Below are 18,049 nucleotides of genomic sequence, written 5' to 3' on the forward strand. Positions count from 1 at the left end.
GTAATATTTTGTGAATGTTCAACGAATAGTTTCAGCATTAATTGTCGTAGACCTTTTTGCTTAGAAATGCACTAATTTCTAACGGATCGGGTGAATTTTTCGACTCAAAACAAATCTTTTACGGAATGCAATCGGATTAGGTGCCGCATAAATTTTAATGTTTTAACCCGCCGAAAATGTCAACTGTTTGCAAAATGTTATAAATGAAACGAATTTTTTTATTTGTTCTGTGCATTGAATGCCTTGCCGATGCTTCAAGACAGGGCCTTTACAACGGCATCACGATAAATGGAAAGGAATTTAAAGTGTCCCTATTTGCTGACGATACCACAGTATTTCAATCGGGTAGTGATCAGGATTTTACAGAAGTCTTTATAGAATAATCGAAGACTTCGGCGAAATGTCAGGCTGCAAAGTAAATGCAAATCAAATGCGTTTTCATCGGTTCAAATGGTAAAAACAGTCACAAACCCATGGAACAAAGTGGTCCTATATGGCCATCAGGCACTATCAAATACTTAGGCGTTGAAATTTTCACTGGCCCGAGTAACGACGCCGATCTAATTGAAAAAAACTTCACACCACTTAAAAAAATAAAATTCAAAATAGTATCAAATATCTGGTCCGCAAGGGGTCTCTCGCTCCTCGGAAAAAACAACAGTTATTAAGAGCCTTATGATCGATTCGAGATTGGCGCTCCTAGAGCACGGAGCAAAATGAGCGAAAAAGCTAGTTATGCACAAGCGGCAGGCGAAAGTGCAGTGAGTGCACTGAAAATGCCTAACTGTTTAAGCTTTAGAGGAGTGTAGAATGCGTGGCCATTACAAGTCTCATTAAACTAATTTGCCTCGACCAATCAACCACACTATTGCTTCAATAAGTATTGTTGTAGTCTGATTACAAATCCACACAGTTTTTGTTGGCTGGTGTTGAGCTGGCCAGCCAGAAGCCGGCAAGCAACACAACCGCTTACTGTATTAACTAGACAAGACTGGTTATATTGATATAAGCTTTCGCATATATAAGTTGAAAGTTTGCATAAAAGAGGAAAGGCAACACCAAAAAGCGGAAATGATTTATAACCCGGAGCCTTTTTGGCAGCCGGGAACTTTAACAATAACGCGTTCGCACAAGTGAAATACTTTTATCTGTTACGGAAGTATCTGTCGCGAAATAACATTTATCATGTGTGAAACAGCCGAATGCTTTGTTCTCAGAATGACAGCGAGTGTTTGGTAAAAGGCGTTAAAAAGTGACAAATCATAAATCGTAACATATTTGATAAATACACAATACAATAAATTCCAAATTATCCACTAATTATTACTTATGACGCTACAGACACTCCAGCACAAAAGGAATTGCCGTCGTGAATGTAACACGGCGGCTGCTTTTCGCAATATACCCGAAAGGTTTCTATTTTTTAACACAATTGACTTTTGTTAGAAAGTGCTTCATACGATTTGAGCGAAATGAACATGAACAAGGCAATGAGTCACACGAGTTGTAGCTTTTAGCAACACGTTCAACAACAAGATGTTATTCTTCTGTCGATAAGCCAACGAACGACAGGTGTTTTGTTGTTGTCTCTTTGTCTAGCTCACGTCCTATCGTCATACATGGTGAAACGTGAAACGTGAAACTGTGAAGACAAAAGAAAGGAGGGGCATTTATTTGTTCGGAATTGAATTCTATTGATTTTTAACATTAAGCAACATCACCTTATAAATTTGCATTTTTTTTAGTTTGCACAATTCGTTCAATGTAAGTTTTAAAATAACGACGCATCACAAGAAAATACGCTTTGAAGTTGTTGCTTATTCACTATTGCTTTCAACAAAAGGCAGGAAATGGGGTGTTCCTAAAGTTGAGATTTGAAAGCTAATGTTTCGCGTGTGAATAAATCATTATGCTTTTTGATACGAGGTATTTAAACTCGTGTGTAAACGCGGCTGCGTGATGAGAGAAAAACAGACAAAAACCCAAAACGTACCAAATGTTTAAAAGAATTCGGAAATTTAACACGAAATTATTTCATGCACAACAAAATTAAGTCGCGATTCACAAGTTTAACGCGTTGATTTCAAACTATTGAGCTCCAAGCACAAAAATTAAGCTTTTTTAACATTTATCAAAAGATCGTGCGATCGACGTTTAAGCTTAGACTTCATAGATATAGACTATACATACTTTGCGAAATGCGATACATAATTGTTTAATAAAAGGTCGCATAAAAACAACTTACAGACCTTTCAGTCGATATTTTTACTTATTATATATATAATTTTATTTTTATTTTAAAGGTATAATACATTTTTCACCTGATAAATTAGGCAGAATCAGTTATTATGAAATCCATGATTCCAAACGGTGGTGATGTCTTTATCGGCAACGCTTGTTTGTATTTAGTATTTCGAATTCCAAGCAAATGCTTTGCTGACGCTACGGAGCGTCTCTTCACGTATCTTTCGACGAAATCAATTCTTCCAACAGCTAGCTTCTTGCAGGTTTCAAGCATAATAGTTTTTAGGCGGTCGTTTGTAGGTGGTCCGTACAGATTAAGGCACATCTTTTTTTTTGAGCTTCGTTCGACGACTTTTCTTGGCCATAAGAAATAGAGTTTTTTTTTTCCTCACTCGCGTGGCAACAATTTGAAGAAGTGTGTTAATTGAAAGACTCATTAATAGGGATGCTCAAAGTAGAATATCGAATCCTTGGATTCGAATCCAGATGGGATTCGAATCCAATTCTGCCGTTTATTTCGGGTAATTGGAACCGATATAATTTAATGTTTTACCGCGGATTGTTGCGCCTAATTGTACAAACGCGTGTGGTAAGTTGGCCTGTCGCTGCGGCGACCAATTTATGGTGTTTGCTTTAAATGTAACTTCGTAGTGCAGTGTCAGCGTTTTTTCGGGCAACTAATTACCGCGTCTCGCGATAACGTTCGTCCAATAATTAAGCGTCAATCAAGCGTTATTGGGCGAGCGATCAACGTGTAATGTCTGTTGTGGAATTCCAAATTTCCCTAAATGCATTAAGTTGCAAAAGTAACATAGCGTTGCAAAGCGTGCTGGCCGTCCACAAAATGCGCTATGGGGTTACTTACTTAAGGTCAACTTTAGGCTAATATTCAGTGAGGTTATGGAGTTATGCACAACGTAATTGTCAAGAATTCGTTATGTCAATAATAACTTTGTATTCTTTGCAGTACATTATTTGACTGCATAACAGATCATGTTAGTAAAAAAAAGCACTAAGACTTAACAATGCTTTCAAAAACAGGATTGAATTGCTTAAGACTTCTGTGTGCAGTGTTGCATTTTCTCACTATTGCTAAAAATATAAGTTTTGGACACAACCTGGACAGTTGACATATTACAGTTTACACAACTGCTTCAAATGACAGTTGTTAAGAATGTTAAACATATGGGAGAATTTTTTATTATAATGTACACATGTTAGCAAATTGTTTGGGCGATTTATTGCTGTGATTGTGGGCCCTGTAGGGTAGATTAAGATCTCTTCCCCAAACAAAATCGAGGCTAAATAATTTAATAAAAATATACTAGTATTCGCTATTCTGGATTCGTTATTCTAGATTCGAAACCTATTATTCTAGAATACCTTGGGATTCTACTTTGAACATCCCTACTCATTAAACTAATTTGTCTCGACCAATCAACCACACTATTGCTTCAATAAGTATTGTTGTAGTCTGATTACAAATCCACACAGTTTTTGTTGGCTGGTGTTGAGCTGGCCAGCCAGAAGCCGGCAAGCAACACAACCGCTTACTGTATTAACTAGACAAGACTGGTTATATTGATATAAGCTTTCGCATGTATAAGTTGAAAGTTTGCATTAAAGAGGAAAGGCAACACCAAAAAGCGGAAATGATTTATAACCCGGAGCCTTTTTGGCAGCCGGGAACTTTAACAATAACGCGTTCACACAAGTGAAATACTTTTATCTGTTACGGAAGTATGTGTCACGATATAACATTTATCATGTGTGAAACAGCCGAATGCTTTGTTCTCAGAATGACAGCGAGTGTTTGGTAAAAGGCGTGAAAAAGTGACAAATCATAAATCGTAACATATTTGATAAATACACAATACAATAAATTCCAAATTATCCACTAATTATTACTTATGACGCTACAGGAGCTATGCAGCTTAAAAGAGAAGACTTATGGAATTTAATAAAAGAGGTTGATTTTCCTCTGAAAAAAATTATAGGAATTGCTGAAATGAAAGGGACGCTAGTAGACGTGACGTGTACGACCAGGGAAAATGTACATGACCTTCATAGAAGACTACTGAATGTGTCATACATTCGTAATGTTCGTCTTTACGAGTCCGATGTGATTAATGCGGGAATTGCATTTGAAAAACCGGATTGAAGAACAGTTTGGAGAAGTCAAAAAAATGACACACAGAAAAGACAAAGAAGGGTTATTAACAGGAATGCGAATTGCAACAATGAACAAAGCGGATGTAGAAAAAATCCAATACCAAGCTATATAAGAATGAACGGTTGTGAATTTTATGTAACCTACCACGGACAAAAGATTACTTGCAAGTATTGTGGCGAAACTGGCCACAAACAAGCTGATTGCGCAAAGGGAAAAGCTGATTACCCACCGCTTCACAGTAAAGCAAACCAATCAGCAATTGCGCCAGGCCTGATTACCAGCTCATCAACGCCTCTGCGCTCAAAAGCGGGTGACAAAACTGCAGGGCAAACGCTCGAGAATAGAAACGAATCACTGCCCGGGGTTGATGCAATCCCCGTTGATAACCAAAACAACGCAGAATCTCCGAGCTTACAACTACAAACATCCCGAAAGCACCAGTCCACCTTTTCTCCCTGACAGTAAATCAAGAAGCATGAGCGAAGTTACCGTCTTACTGGATTGCCCAAATTGTCACACGGACAGTATTCTGGATCCCCAATGCCGTCATTTTTACTGCTGCAACTGCAAACAAGAATATAGAGTTGCCAACGCATGCTGTGATGACACCGTCTAGTTTTTGGTGCCCTTGGAGGAAACAGTGGCCAACTGCCCCAAGTGCCAGGCCAAAATGAGACTTATGCCCTGCTGTGAGGAAATACAATCGGAGTTTCGAATGGACGGAGACATGTTCGGGTGCATCCAATGCAAAAGGTACGCAATAACTTGTGTGTGTAATACTGTAAATGCCCTTCCAAACATTACCATGTCCAAGGAATGTGTAAATCATCTATGCAAATATAAAGTGATGCACTGCAGTTGCGGGAAAAATCCGCCGAGGTTATTGAACCGAGCCAGCCATATAACTGCAGTTGCGGGTTCCAATATGAATGGGATATCGAACTAGGAGTACAGATGAACAATTAGATGTATTATGGTAACTATTTTGGTGTATATTTTTTTGTTGTTGTATAACGAGCTTCAAAATTGCATCATTTAATGTGGGGGGTATTCGAAATCCGCGCAAACGAAAGCCAATATTTAACTTTCTTAGAGAAAAAAACTTTAATATTGTCCTTTTGCAGGAAACACACTCCTCAGTAAGGGACGAAAAATTATGGGAAATGGAGTGGGGAACAAAAATATTACGGGCACATGGCTCTACTCGCAATAAAGGAGTTGCCATTCTATTGACAAAAAATACCTCGATGTCGATTAAGGAGCTAGAAATAGACCCTGAAGGGAGGTATCTAGTTGCCTCGTTAACGGTTGAAGGCAAAGAGTTTAAATTGTGCAACCAAACAACGACGATCCTAAGTTTTTTGATCGACTATTTGCGAAACTGGCATCTATTGACAACTCAGAATTAATTTGGGGGGTAATTTTAATACGATTTTGCAGGGTAACTTAGATAAAAACCAGGGTCCCTCTCATTCTAACCGAAACTCTTGTGCCAGAGTTGTATCGCACATGCAATCCTACAAGTTAAGTGATGCGTTTCGATATTTGCACCCACCAGCCCGCCAATACTCAAGGTTTCAGGTTAACCCCTTGCCCGCGACGCGTATTGATTTCTTTTTAATATCGGAGTCATTATTAAATTACCTAAATTCCGCAAATATCACACCAGGCATTAAATCAGATCATAAAATAGTATTCGATGACAGTCTCGAGTTCTTCTCGTGGCAAAGGATGCTGGAAGCTAAACACAAATCTCTTGCTCAACAACGAATACATAAAAAACACGAGGCGCACAATACGTGATTATGTGTCCAACAATCCTAAACATGAGGTGAATCCACACATTGGTGGGGTGCTCTTAAAGCAGCAATACGTGAGGAGTCCATTAAACACAGCGCCAAAGTAAAACCAGCAAACCGCAGTCAACAGCTATATCTAGAACGGGCGATCAAAGGCGTTGAACTGGAATTAACGCTGACAAATCGACCCAACACGGTTCAAAGCGATAAGTTGGCCAAATTAAAACTGGAGTTAGTTAACTTGATTGAAAGACGTAAACAAGGTGCTATTATTAGAAGCAGAGCGCGCTGGGCAGAGATGGGTGAAAAAAACACAAAGTACTTTTTAAACTTAGAGAAACGACACGTCCAAAAAAAATCAATCAACTGCCTAAAAGTGGGTGATCAAATCCAAACAAATCCAAAGAACATTCTAAAAGAACTGGCCAATTTTTTTAAAAGTCTATACAAACAATGCGATGCTCAATATACTACGACACAAATTAACGTAAACTTATCGACATTAAATCTGCCGAAGCTAGACGCAATGCAGAAAGAATCGACCGAGTGCCCAATCACGCTTGAGGAAATTCTAGCGGCAATTAACACTATGCCGAGGAATAAATCCCCGGGCCTTGATGGATTGCCGGTAGAATTTTATCAGACTTTTTGACATGAGATAAAAACCTTGTTTTACGACGCTTGGATGTATACTGAAGAAACGGGTAAATTTAGTCAAAGTCAAGCGCAAGGTGTAGTAACACTGATCCCCAAGGCACATAAAGATCCTTCGCTGATAACTAATCACCGCCCTATCTCTTTGCTTAATGTGGACTATCAAATTATGTCAAAAGTTATAAACAACAGGTTAAAATCCAATATCGAGTTCCTAATCAGTGGAGACCAAAATGGCTTTATGAAGGGTAGATATATTGGGGATAATCTTCGCCTGCTCTTTGATATTATCGATTCCTCCGATTTTTTTAAAATTCCGGGTTCCATACTATCTTTGGACATTTACAAAGCGTTTGACACTGTTGGTTGGGATTTTATTTACGCAGCATTAGGAAATTTTGGCTTCGTACATAACCTAACAAACTGGATAAAATGTTGTTATGCGGAACCTACCTGTAAAATAACCAACAACAATTTTTTGTCGCGCGAATTTAAAATCGAAAGAGGTGTCCGGCAACGAGACCCATTATCTCCGACGCTTTTTTTGCTATGTATCGAATGTCTAGCAACGGCGTTGCGAAAAGACAAATTTGTAGGATTACAACTGAATAACGACGAATTTAAAGTATCTATACTTGCTGATGATACGTTAGTCTTTTTAAGAGGCGAACAGAAAGATTTCGAACGAATATTTGGTGTGCTAGATAAATTTGGAGACATGTCCGGATGTAAAATCAATATGCAAAAATCGCTTGCATTCCATGTAGGAGCCAATCGCTCTTTGACAGAAAAACCTTACGCGAACAAAGGCCTCGAGTGTCCAGAACACTCATTTAAGTACTTAGGTGTAAAAATTCCACTAAAAACCCAAAGGAACTGTTTCCGCTTAACTTTGGTGAAGTTATAAATAAAATTAGTGCAGTCTTAAACATTTGGTCCGCTCGGGGGCTACCTCTTCTGGGACGAATTTGTATCCTAAAAAGCTTAGTGATTCCCACACTTATTTACAAAATTAGTGTTCTTCCGGTCAACCTGCCCGAAGCACTTATCTGTCGCATCGAGGCAATGTTCTAAACTAATATACCTTTACGCACTACTAGAAAGGCAATATCAGACTGTTTAGGAAGTATATGACAATAACACAATTGCAAACACTCAAGGCCCGTCCTTTATGGGTAAACAAAAACGTCCGACTCAAGACAGAAACCTTTTATGCAAAGCCACTTATCAATGCGGGAGTTATTGACCACAATGATCTTCTAAACGACTCGGGACACTATATGACCTATGATCAACTGTCAGTTAAGTACAAATTCCACCCAAACAATATAGATTTTAAAACCTTTATTAAAATGATCGCTGCTCTCCAGTGTTCCCTCTAAGAAAATTTTGTACTGCGCAAATATTTCTTGTAGTGCGCAAGAATATTTTAAGGCTGCGTTGGCAGGGGCTCGCGGCAAATCAATGTTTTTTGTTTTGGGGGAGAGGCTTGAAACTTTTAAAGAAGACGTCACAAAGCGTGACGACATGAAACAAAATATGGCAAACAATGCGGTCGCGCGAAACAAAATCCGAATATTTGGGTTATATTGACAAAATGTTTAATTTTACAAATCTAATGCGTGATGCCTTTCGCGCACAATCAAGAATCACAAACTATCCGCTCATTTGCATTTATCAATTTGTGAGGGCGCCATTATCTGCACCTAAATCGCGTAAAAACCGTAATTGTGTTAAAATTTAAGTCCTGAAAATAAATTTCGGTTTCAAGATCCCGCATTATTGTCAAACACTCCACTGCTGTGTTCAGCTCTGTTATAAACTATTTTTTCTTGATTTTCCTGAGTAGACATTTAATTCTACGTGAGATAAAAAACATAAACAGCATGGATGATGAAAACCGATCAAACAAAGTAATTTATTACATCATAATCGTCAATGCGAATTTTATTTACTTGCTTTTAGCTACAAACTTCAATGAAAAGATAGCCAATGCGAAATGCTTAAACTTTGTGGCAAAAAAGTGAACATTTTTGGTTTTAGTATGAGAATGATTTAAGTGCGCAAAGGCAATTTTTACTGCGCAATTTGTCTGGTGTGGCTGATTTGTCTGGTGATGAATTGCGCAGTTGCGCACCTCAGAGGGAACACTGCTGCTCTCCCACCTGAGTGGGTCCACTCCACGGCAGGATCTCCACCCGATACTAAACTAGTCACCACTTTAAGGCAGGTACTTCAGGTACATAACTCATCAAAAACTTTATACAATGAGATAAAAACATACACTACTGATCGTCCCCAAAAAGAACAACGCAAGTGGGAACGGGATTTAAATCTTGTACCGAACACAACTCCTTGGGACAGGTTATATGAAAACACTCGTAAAGCCACAATTGAAACTAAACTGCGATCCTTTCAAATTAAACTTAATCTTCGTGCGATTGTGACCAATGATGCGCTATTCTCTTTTGATATAACTGAAACCAATCGGTGTGTTTTTTGCAATTTAAATGTTGAAACAATTTCTCATGTGTTCTTCTATTGCGAACATGTTGTAAAGTTTTGGGAAGAAGTCACTGCTTGGATTTCAGCAAAACTTTTTATATCCCTACAAACCATTCCAGTAACTGTTCTGTTTGGTACTGTAAATTAGGATGATTTGCTAAACTGTTTACTGATTTGTGCTCGCTTTGTGATTTATCGATGTAAATACGCCAAAACTTTTCCTTCTTTATTAATGTTCAAGAACATGGTAAAAACAGTGAAAAAATCAGAATACCATATTGCGCTAGGAAATAAGAATCTTGCTGCTTTTCGAGTTAAATGGTCCAGTCTGTAAACGTATACCTGTCGCTTCTTATTAAGTGCTATCCATCTTTTATCTCTTGTGCGTCATTTTCTTCCGCCGTGTAACTTATTATCGCGTAATAATAAAAAAAAAAAAAAGAGGCTTATGATCCCAATTTTATCCTTTAAAATCACTATTGTCCCGGTTTGTGTACCAAAATGCTTTATCTCCAAAGTTAAACGAATCCTCTATACATTTTATGGGGGTCCAAATTGGAGAGGGTGAAAAGAGAGACTTTGAGTGCGAGTATTGCAAATGGGGGGACAGGCATGATCAATATAGATAATTACTTGTTAGCCTTACATACAAAATGGATCTATATACTACTCGACGAAAACGCGGAAGCGGTCATAGATACAAAGTCAAACAGCCGTCCGCTTTGACTAAACAAAAAAGTAAAGTACCACTCAAATGTTTTTTTCATGCCATCACTTATAGATTCCAATATAATTTTTCACCAGGATTTATTGAATGTTCACGGCCAGTACCTACAATATGATGCATTGGTAAATAAATTTAACTTTACTCCTAACAACACAGATTTTGTCCAATTCATAAAATTAATATCGAGTCTCCCAGAAGACTGGGATTCGGGTAGCGCAACAACGTCCCGATCGTATAGAACCCAAACATTAAAAGTATTTATCCAGCAGTATAACTCCACCAAATCGGTTTACGAAATAATACAAACATCAATCCTTTTTCCTCCAAAAGCTAAATTAGAATGGTACCGGACCTTAAGTTGCGGGAGTGCACGTCTGCCATGGGAAAAAATTTACCGCAACCTCTACAATTCAACAATCGAAAACAAACTAAGAAGCTTTCAGATAAAGTTTAACTTGGACGCAATTGTTACAAATGACTCCCTTTATTTGTTTGGTAAAACCGAATCTAACCAATGTACTTTTTGCAAAAAGGCCACGGAAACCCTGTACCACTTGTTTTATTTGTGTCCTGTTACGTGTCTATACTGGGAAAACGTGAGTGCGTGGTTAAGTACTAAACTACGAATATCGTGTGTTTTTTCCCGCGAGCAATTACTCTTTGGAGTGCACGAAAATGAACCGTGCAAAACATTTGTGAATTGTGTCCTTTTATGCGCGCGATATGTTATTTGTCAATGTAAATATGCCGAAGCTGTCCCGACTATGTTACCGGTTCGCTTTCTTATGATGTTATCTTCTGTGCGAACTTCCGAGCGATATTCGGATTTAAAAAGAGGAAGTATGACAAAACACATAAGTAAATGGTCGTTAGCTGCTTGAGAGCTTCACTATTTTGATTTGTTTTTCTTGTTCGTTTTTTCCCTATTTATTTTATTAATAAAAAAAAAAAAAAAAAAAGTTTATCACGACACACAGTTTGAGAACCCATGGGTTAAAGGTTAAACGAAAAAACAATTAATAACTATGCAAAAACTGTATTGAGGCTTAATAAACAATTAAGGGCTCTGCGGGCCGTAGTTTGGAGATCCGTGCGCTAATTGCCTAAAGGCTTCACGTTTCACCTATATACAGAATAATTATGAGTACCTTGGTGTATGTTTCTTGTCAACTTTCCTGACTATTAGAAATCCGTTTAAAAGCGCAACTATAAAATAATCTAATCAACTTTTTTTGCACCGATGTGGCCCCTCAGAGTAATTTATACACCATTTCGGAATAAAGCCTAAATGGCTAAACTGACGCCTGAACTGTAGGAAAGGGTATGCGACGATCGGGGCCATATGGGTCTGGCATCAGTCGTTTGGGCGCCCACGTTTAAACGGCACCGTTAGGGCGCCGCTGTATTGACACCGGATTTTTTGGCCGGTTTTGTTAACCCTTTAACGCCGCTTGTTGCAAGTTCGCGACACACCACAGTGTAAACCTTTTTACTGCCATAACATATACTTATTGCAGTTACTCCGGTTGTCGCGAATTCTACACGTACTGAACGTGATGCTATATACCAGTTACAACAGTATAATAATACAATATAATTATTTAATTTGTATATATCAATGAAAGAGTTGGTCCGCCGGACGGTATATGTTCGCCCGGACGGTCGCTGGTAGAGCAACGTGGTCGTCGCCAACAAAAGGACCGCAGTGACTCCCCACCGTGCGCTCGCTTCTCGACGGGCGCGCGCGCAATATATCGTAAAATTACTGCCGTAACAGGGCAAAACTTTTTTTCAAGCGCAATTACCTGCGTGGATATAAAAAATCACATTAAGTTATTGCCTTAATAAAATAAAATTTTAATGGTTTCAACCTATAAGATGTTTGACGTGCTTAGCCGTTGGATATTAAGTCCTTCCAGAGGTTTTAATAGTAACCAATTTTCATTTTCAAGCACGATTTTACTTACGTTTGAAGCAGTATGGTACCGGGATTACGTACAAAGCACATCACATGTTATAAAATTTATGTTACCGAACGTGTGCAACGTTCAAGTAAAGACTCAAGTTTAAAACACATTGCAGTATGTTTAACCATGCAAAATTTAGCCAGATTTCGCAAAACATCGTGTTTGTTGTCGCAGTTTGAACAGTAAGCAATTTATGTTTACTGGTTTGTCTGACGTTTGACGCAGCTTAATTTGGCATTTAGTGAAGAGGTTTAGCAATTTTCACTTTTAAACACAATGCGGATTTTCCTTACGTTGTACACCATAGGGGTCGGCAACCTTTCGTATACAGTGTGCCAAATTATGAATAATTTCAAAATATTACCAACTCGCGTGCCAAACATTTTTTTTTATGCGCACATTTCGGGCCCGGGTAGTTTTATCTAGTCTTACTCGAGTCCAGAGTCCGACTCCGCAACCCTGCTGTGATCTGACATCTAAGTTACGAATGATCTGACATCTAATTGACGTATCTTTGGAGACGCCATTAAACCTAATTTCATACGTTAAATTCTGTAAAGATTCCTTAACCCTGCTGAAAAAAAACAAAGTGTCACAAACCCAATTCTGTGCCCGCTACTTTGGAATACACTCCAACGTTTTTCAGCCGGTACCTACCTAGTAGTGTTAACTAACAGTTTCGCTTTAAGCTAGGTTTCTCAGTCGCACAAAAACACACGTGCGTACTTTAATGTAGAATGCCCTGCTTTATCGCAGTAAACATCGCGCCAATTTTAGGGCAGTGTGACTTAATACAAACGGTTAGTCGTAGACAACAAGTATAACGCCCACAAAAGAATAATATTAAATACAACATTTAAGACACTAATTTGTGACACAAACACTGCAGATCGAACTAGAAATGTGTGCAACAGTTTAGTTAGCGCTAGTGTTAGCCATGTAATAATAATATTAATGATGTGATAGTGATGTAATGGTTGCATTTTTTAAGTTGATATAACGAGCGCGTTAAATCATTTGGCGTGCCCTGGAAAATCAACTCGCGTGGAACTTTTGCCCCGCGTGCCAGGGGTTGCCGACCCCTGTTGTATACAAAATTTGATATCGGGATTACGTGCTTGTTTAAAAACGACGCTATTAAGCAAGTCTAAACAATTGCTGCTACAACCTAAAGTTTTACGTCTGAGAGTTGTTCTCCATTGTCAAATTTGACGGGTTTTCGTAACCTGAAATATGTATGACATGCATTTTGTGTGTGCCATAGTCGATTATTTAATTGTACCATCATTCCATCAAAAATATCACAGTATTATTTATAAGTGAAATATGTATTACTTATGAAGGTTAAAAATATTATACATTATCGATTGCCCCCAGTGGCGTATCCAGGGGGCGGGAGTTCCTACCCCCTTTTTGTAAGTAATATTATCGTTTTTTGTTCGTTTTTGTCATTGTTTAACAAACTGTTCGAAGCGGCGTGCTTTGTAAGTAATTGGGTCACGCGTCTTAAACTAATGCGAAACCAAAATCGAGAGCAAAACGCCGTTTTTCGTCTTTTGTTTGGTCGACCGTAAACGCTGGAAGTTTTTCTCTGTTGTTATTTGTTTAGGTTGACTGATTAGCAAGTGTGTATTCGACAATTGACAACGCTAAGTCAAAACTTCTTTCTTTTTTTCCAGCTGAAAAACGTCGAGTTATACGTAGTATGTTCCTCGCTGTTCGGTCTCTGCGCTAATATCCGATGTTGGTGTAACATCGACATTTGTTTAACTGAAGCAGATTTTTTAAAAGGAGGTAGGGGAAGGCGGGGCAAAACGGACCCCGTAAGGCAGTGGTCGGCAAACTGTGGGCCGCGGCCCAAATGTGCGCCGCAGAGCCATTTTTAGTGGGCCGCGAGTTTCGTGTAGTTGAGGGCCGCTTGATAAAGAATTTTTATATCGTCTCAGCGTGGTTCAGACCCGCTTGCCAAATGTTGCCCAGAGAGTGCCACCATATATAAACGCTAAAAAAAAAATGTTTGCGCTTCGAGCGTAGATTTTCCGTTTTACGGTATGTTTTACATTATGGCACGGCAGTGTTTTCGGCACCAAGGCGCAGTGTAATATTTCATCTTTTCTTGGAGTCAAGCCTAACGCTGTTTGGACTTAGACTCCTTGCAAAATGCAATTTCTACCAAAATACATAATCATGAGTAACATTATCCCAATTTTAAAACAAGATTAACGTAATGGATTTATTTTACGAGTTTCGTGCGAACGTTTTAGGTGATTGCGAGTGCCGCTATTCAGCTATTCTTTAATCTGTTTAACCCAAAAGCGATATTCAATAATTTCTTGCGCCATGTGGCTCATAATTGTACAGTCCAATTTCTGTTAAATTAGCCTATAAAAGCCGTTGTTTCGAGCAATATTTAAATCCTTTCATGTGCAATATGCGTCACGTACCTTCTAATTGAAGTTTTTCCAATTTAAAAGTAATCAACCCAATTTTTGTTTTTTATTTTTTTATTTTTTTAAGCGTAATTGACTGGAGCTTCATATTTGCGCAAATGTTTGTTCGAGGAAAACAAGCGTTTTAACTTTGTGGCGTCATTCTAATGCCACCAACTTCAAACAAATATCCTGACACTGTTTTCGTAGTGGGCCTTCAATAGCTCCGAGAAGAGCGGAGTGGGCCGCGACGAAACACGTTTGCCGACCACTGCCGTAAGGGATAAATGCTATATTTCGAGTTTCACAAAATATTTTTTGATGAGTAGGGTATCAACTTAAAATACTCTAAAAATAACAACTAAAAGAAGCACAACTTCTGAATAAATTAACCTTTGCTGTGGATTTTTACACGGGGCAAAACGGACCCCTGGCGGGGCAAAACGGACCCCACTAATAAAATATAATTTAATTGCCTTGTTGTGTGGAAATGCCGGATCAAGGATTTGTGCTCAAGTAGCGCATGAAAATTTTCAGAAATATTGTTATAAGTTACGTCACAATGTGACGTCATAATTTAAGTAATGGTATACATGGCGCCTTATAGGTTAAAAATATTTTACAAAAATAGGCCAAAACATACAAGAAAATCAAAATAGCGCTATATTAAGAAGCATTGTAACTATACATAAGTTACATGGTTATAAATAGGCCGTACGGAAACTGCCTTATATTTCTCTTAAAATGTAACTATTAAAACAAATAGCAATCGAGATTTTTTACAACATATCTTGGTAAAATTTTTGATTGTTTGGCCTTCCTGCAAAACTGATCTAAACATATAAAATAATGATATACTATTTAGTTTTATTCAAGTTCCAAAACGTCTTACTGAAAGGCTATTAATAAAACAAACTGTGCAGTTTTAAGTTTATTTATACGCTAGTGATAACGGATTACTGGTAAGGGGTCCGTTTTGCCCCACCACTATCTATCGCATGAAAACCTGATTTGTTTAAAATCTTTTAAACGTAAAAGCCAACTGTTTTGGAATAATTTAACAGACCCTTACTTACAAATTATTTAGCAAAAATGTAACTTCGTCTTTACTTTAACTTTAGTAACATAGGCATCTTTTCACTGTACTATCCTTATGTTAAAGTCCCCCAAACACATTTTCTCCCCTCCCTGGTTTGTGCAACATCGAATTTGCCTAATTTTTGGCCACAGAAGTTTTTGGGACGATAGTCAATGTTCAGCAAACAAATATTAACGCTCACAGTTTTCGTTAACGAGAAAAGTGAGGGGTCCGTTTTGCCCCGCTTTCCCCTATAATGGTGACTGTCGTGCGCGTTTCAAAGTCTTCATTTTTAAGTAATGATGGTTAACGCAAAATTATGTCCTTTAAGCATACTCTAAGACCACGTGCTAAGTGTCCAATGGACACAACTTATTTTCCCTCAACCGCAGCTTGTAATTTAGCTGACTTGGCACACAGCTCGGTGCAGATGTTGCGCTAATCGTGGCATAATAACACCCGGAAAAAACGATCTTCGTTTGGTGAAAGACGTGCTTGTAATTTAGCGCTCGTATTGTTCATGGAACTTGAAAACTGCGCTGCTGATAGTCGAATTATGTGTGATTCTACCACAATTAATCACACATATTTCACGGTCGTGGTTTGTTTTTTTGCCTGAAGTTAACGATTGCACACCGTGATTTCGCAACTGGCGCCTGACAGGATTGTCGACGACGCACGTGGTCGCTTTTGGACGTATTTGTCTGTTTCTGATAAGTTTTTTTATCACGTCTTGCAATCACCATTCTATGACGTCATACTGTCACTGTTTTGTGACGTCATTATTCATTAACGTCAGACGAAAAATAGGGGAATTCCCTAAGTTGAAAATTCAGGAACCCCCTTTTTGATTTTTCTGGTTACGCCCCTGGTTGCCCCCCCTGAAAAATTTTCTGCGGGCGCCCCTGGCTGTGGGGTCAATAATTCCCCTTACAAATTGACAAAATCGTCTTAATAAATGCGAATCAGCAAATAGTTCGTGATTCTTGATTCTGCGCCATTCTTGAAATTAGACGTTTTGTTAATTTAACCCAAAAATTCGGATATTTTTTTGCGTGACCGCTTTGTTGCCATATCCTTGAACATTAAGTCGATTGCAGTTGCACATGCAAGTTTGTTGAAAATATTTGTTTCCGCAAACTGAATCTTATAGGCTTGTGCGGACTTACCCGGTAGGTGCGGACTTAAGGTTTTTAGTTATTTTTTCGGGTACACACAGTACAGTGGATAGCACAAAGAAACTAGGCTACTTCTCAGCACAATAAACTCTTGTTAGACATAATCATTAGAGCGTGTTTACGTCTTTAAAAATTATAATTTACGTTGTTCTAATGGTCATTTTAACACGTCATAGCGATTTATGTCAAACTTGACATTAATTAACTATTTAACAGTGTTATTATACGTAACGCTGCTTTAAGACGCATACTAAAAAGGCGAGGAAAAGATTAATTACCAAGCGCCAGATCACAAAAGCATAGCTTAAAACAGGGATGTCCAAAACTAGGCAAAATATGTGTGCCAAAAATTAAACGTTTTTTCAACCTTTTTGCTCAGTTACTGTGCTGTTACAATCTCGCTTATTGCCACGTTGCAGGTCAATAAAATACGAGCAAGGGTGGCGAGAACTGTATAAAATTTCTGTAGGGTGCCTCAATCCAATAAAGGTTGCGAAACACTGGAATCAAAGAAATATAAGTGACCAACAAACAGCAACCATGTTCAAGTTGTTTGGTAATGATAACATTTTCCGGTTCCACCATTAAACAAACCAGTTTACTATCGCTGATCAAGTTCGGATACAGGGGGTGGCAAGAAAAACTAATTTTGGTATGTGTTAGACCGGTATGAAAGTCGAAGTACGTCCTATAATAAAACTTTTTTAAATGACTGTTTTGCGAATTTTTAAGTTATACTTGCGTTTTTTTTTCCGTGTTTTTAATATAAACATAACCTAAAAAGTATAAACCTACATAAATCACAATTTTTGCAACTTGGAAGTGAATAAACGATAAAATATATCGCGCTTCTGGAAAGTACTGTTTTTACAGGATTTCACCGTGACTATACTAACTCTCTTTCTCGCAAATTCAGCCAAAATGATCTAGTTAAAAAACATTCCACGCTTATAAACACCTGAGTTTATTTGCGCACAAGGACGATAGGAGCAAGTTAATGGAGCTTATATGTTATTTGGCGATGCTTTGTGATGTCATCTTTAAACATTTTATGCCCTGACCAAACGAAAATCAATTATCCGCCCCTGGAACGCATGTAGCACTTTTTGTGGCGCGCAAAGAATATGCAAGAAATATTTTGGCCCGCGATGCTGTCAACCTTGCACCACCCTGGCTTAAAATAAGCAACATATAAAACTGTAATTATTGTTTTAGGTTTTTTGAAACTTTTGAAGCGAACAGGGGCCAAATTATAATAAATTAGGATCAGAGTTGCCCCATCAAATCCTATAACG

General features: G+C 38.2%; 1 pseudogene; it reads left to right on the plus strand.

Annotated features, from left to right (window-relative positions):
• The first annotated feature begins 716 nt into the window (after window positions 1-716).
• LOC146160431 (uncharacterized) lies at window positions 717-6,204 on the plus strand (annotated as a pseudogene).
• Window positions 6,205-18,049: the final 11,845 nt, after the last annotated feature.

This window comes from Ascidiella aspersa, chromosome 3 (assembly GCF_963924565.1).
Source record: "Ascidiella aspersa chromosome 3, kaAscAspe10.2, whole genome shotgun sequence".
Taxonomy (NCBI): Eukaryota; Metazoa; Chordata; class Ascidiacea; order Phlebobranchia; family Ascidiidae; genus Ascidiella; species Ascidiella aspersa.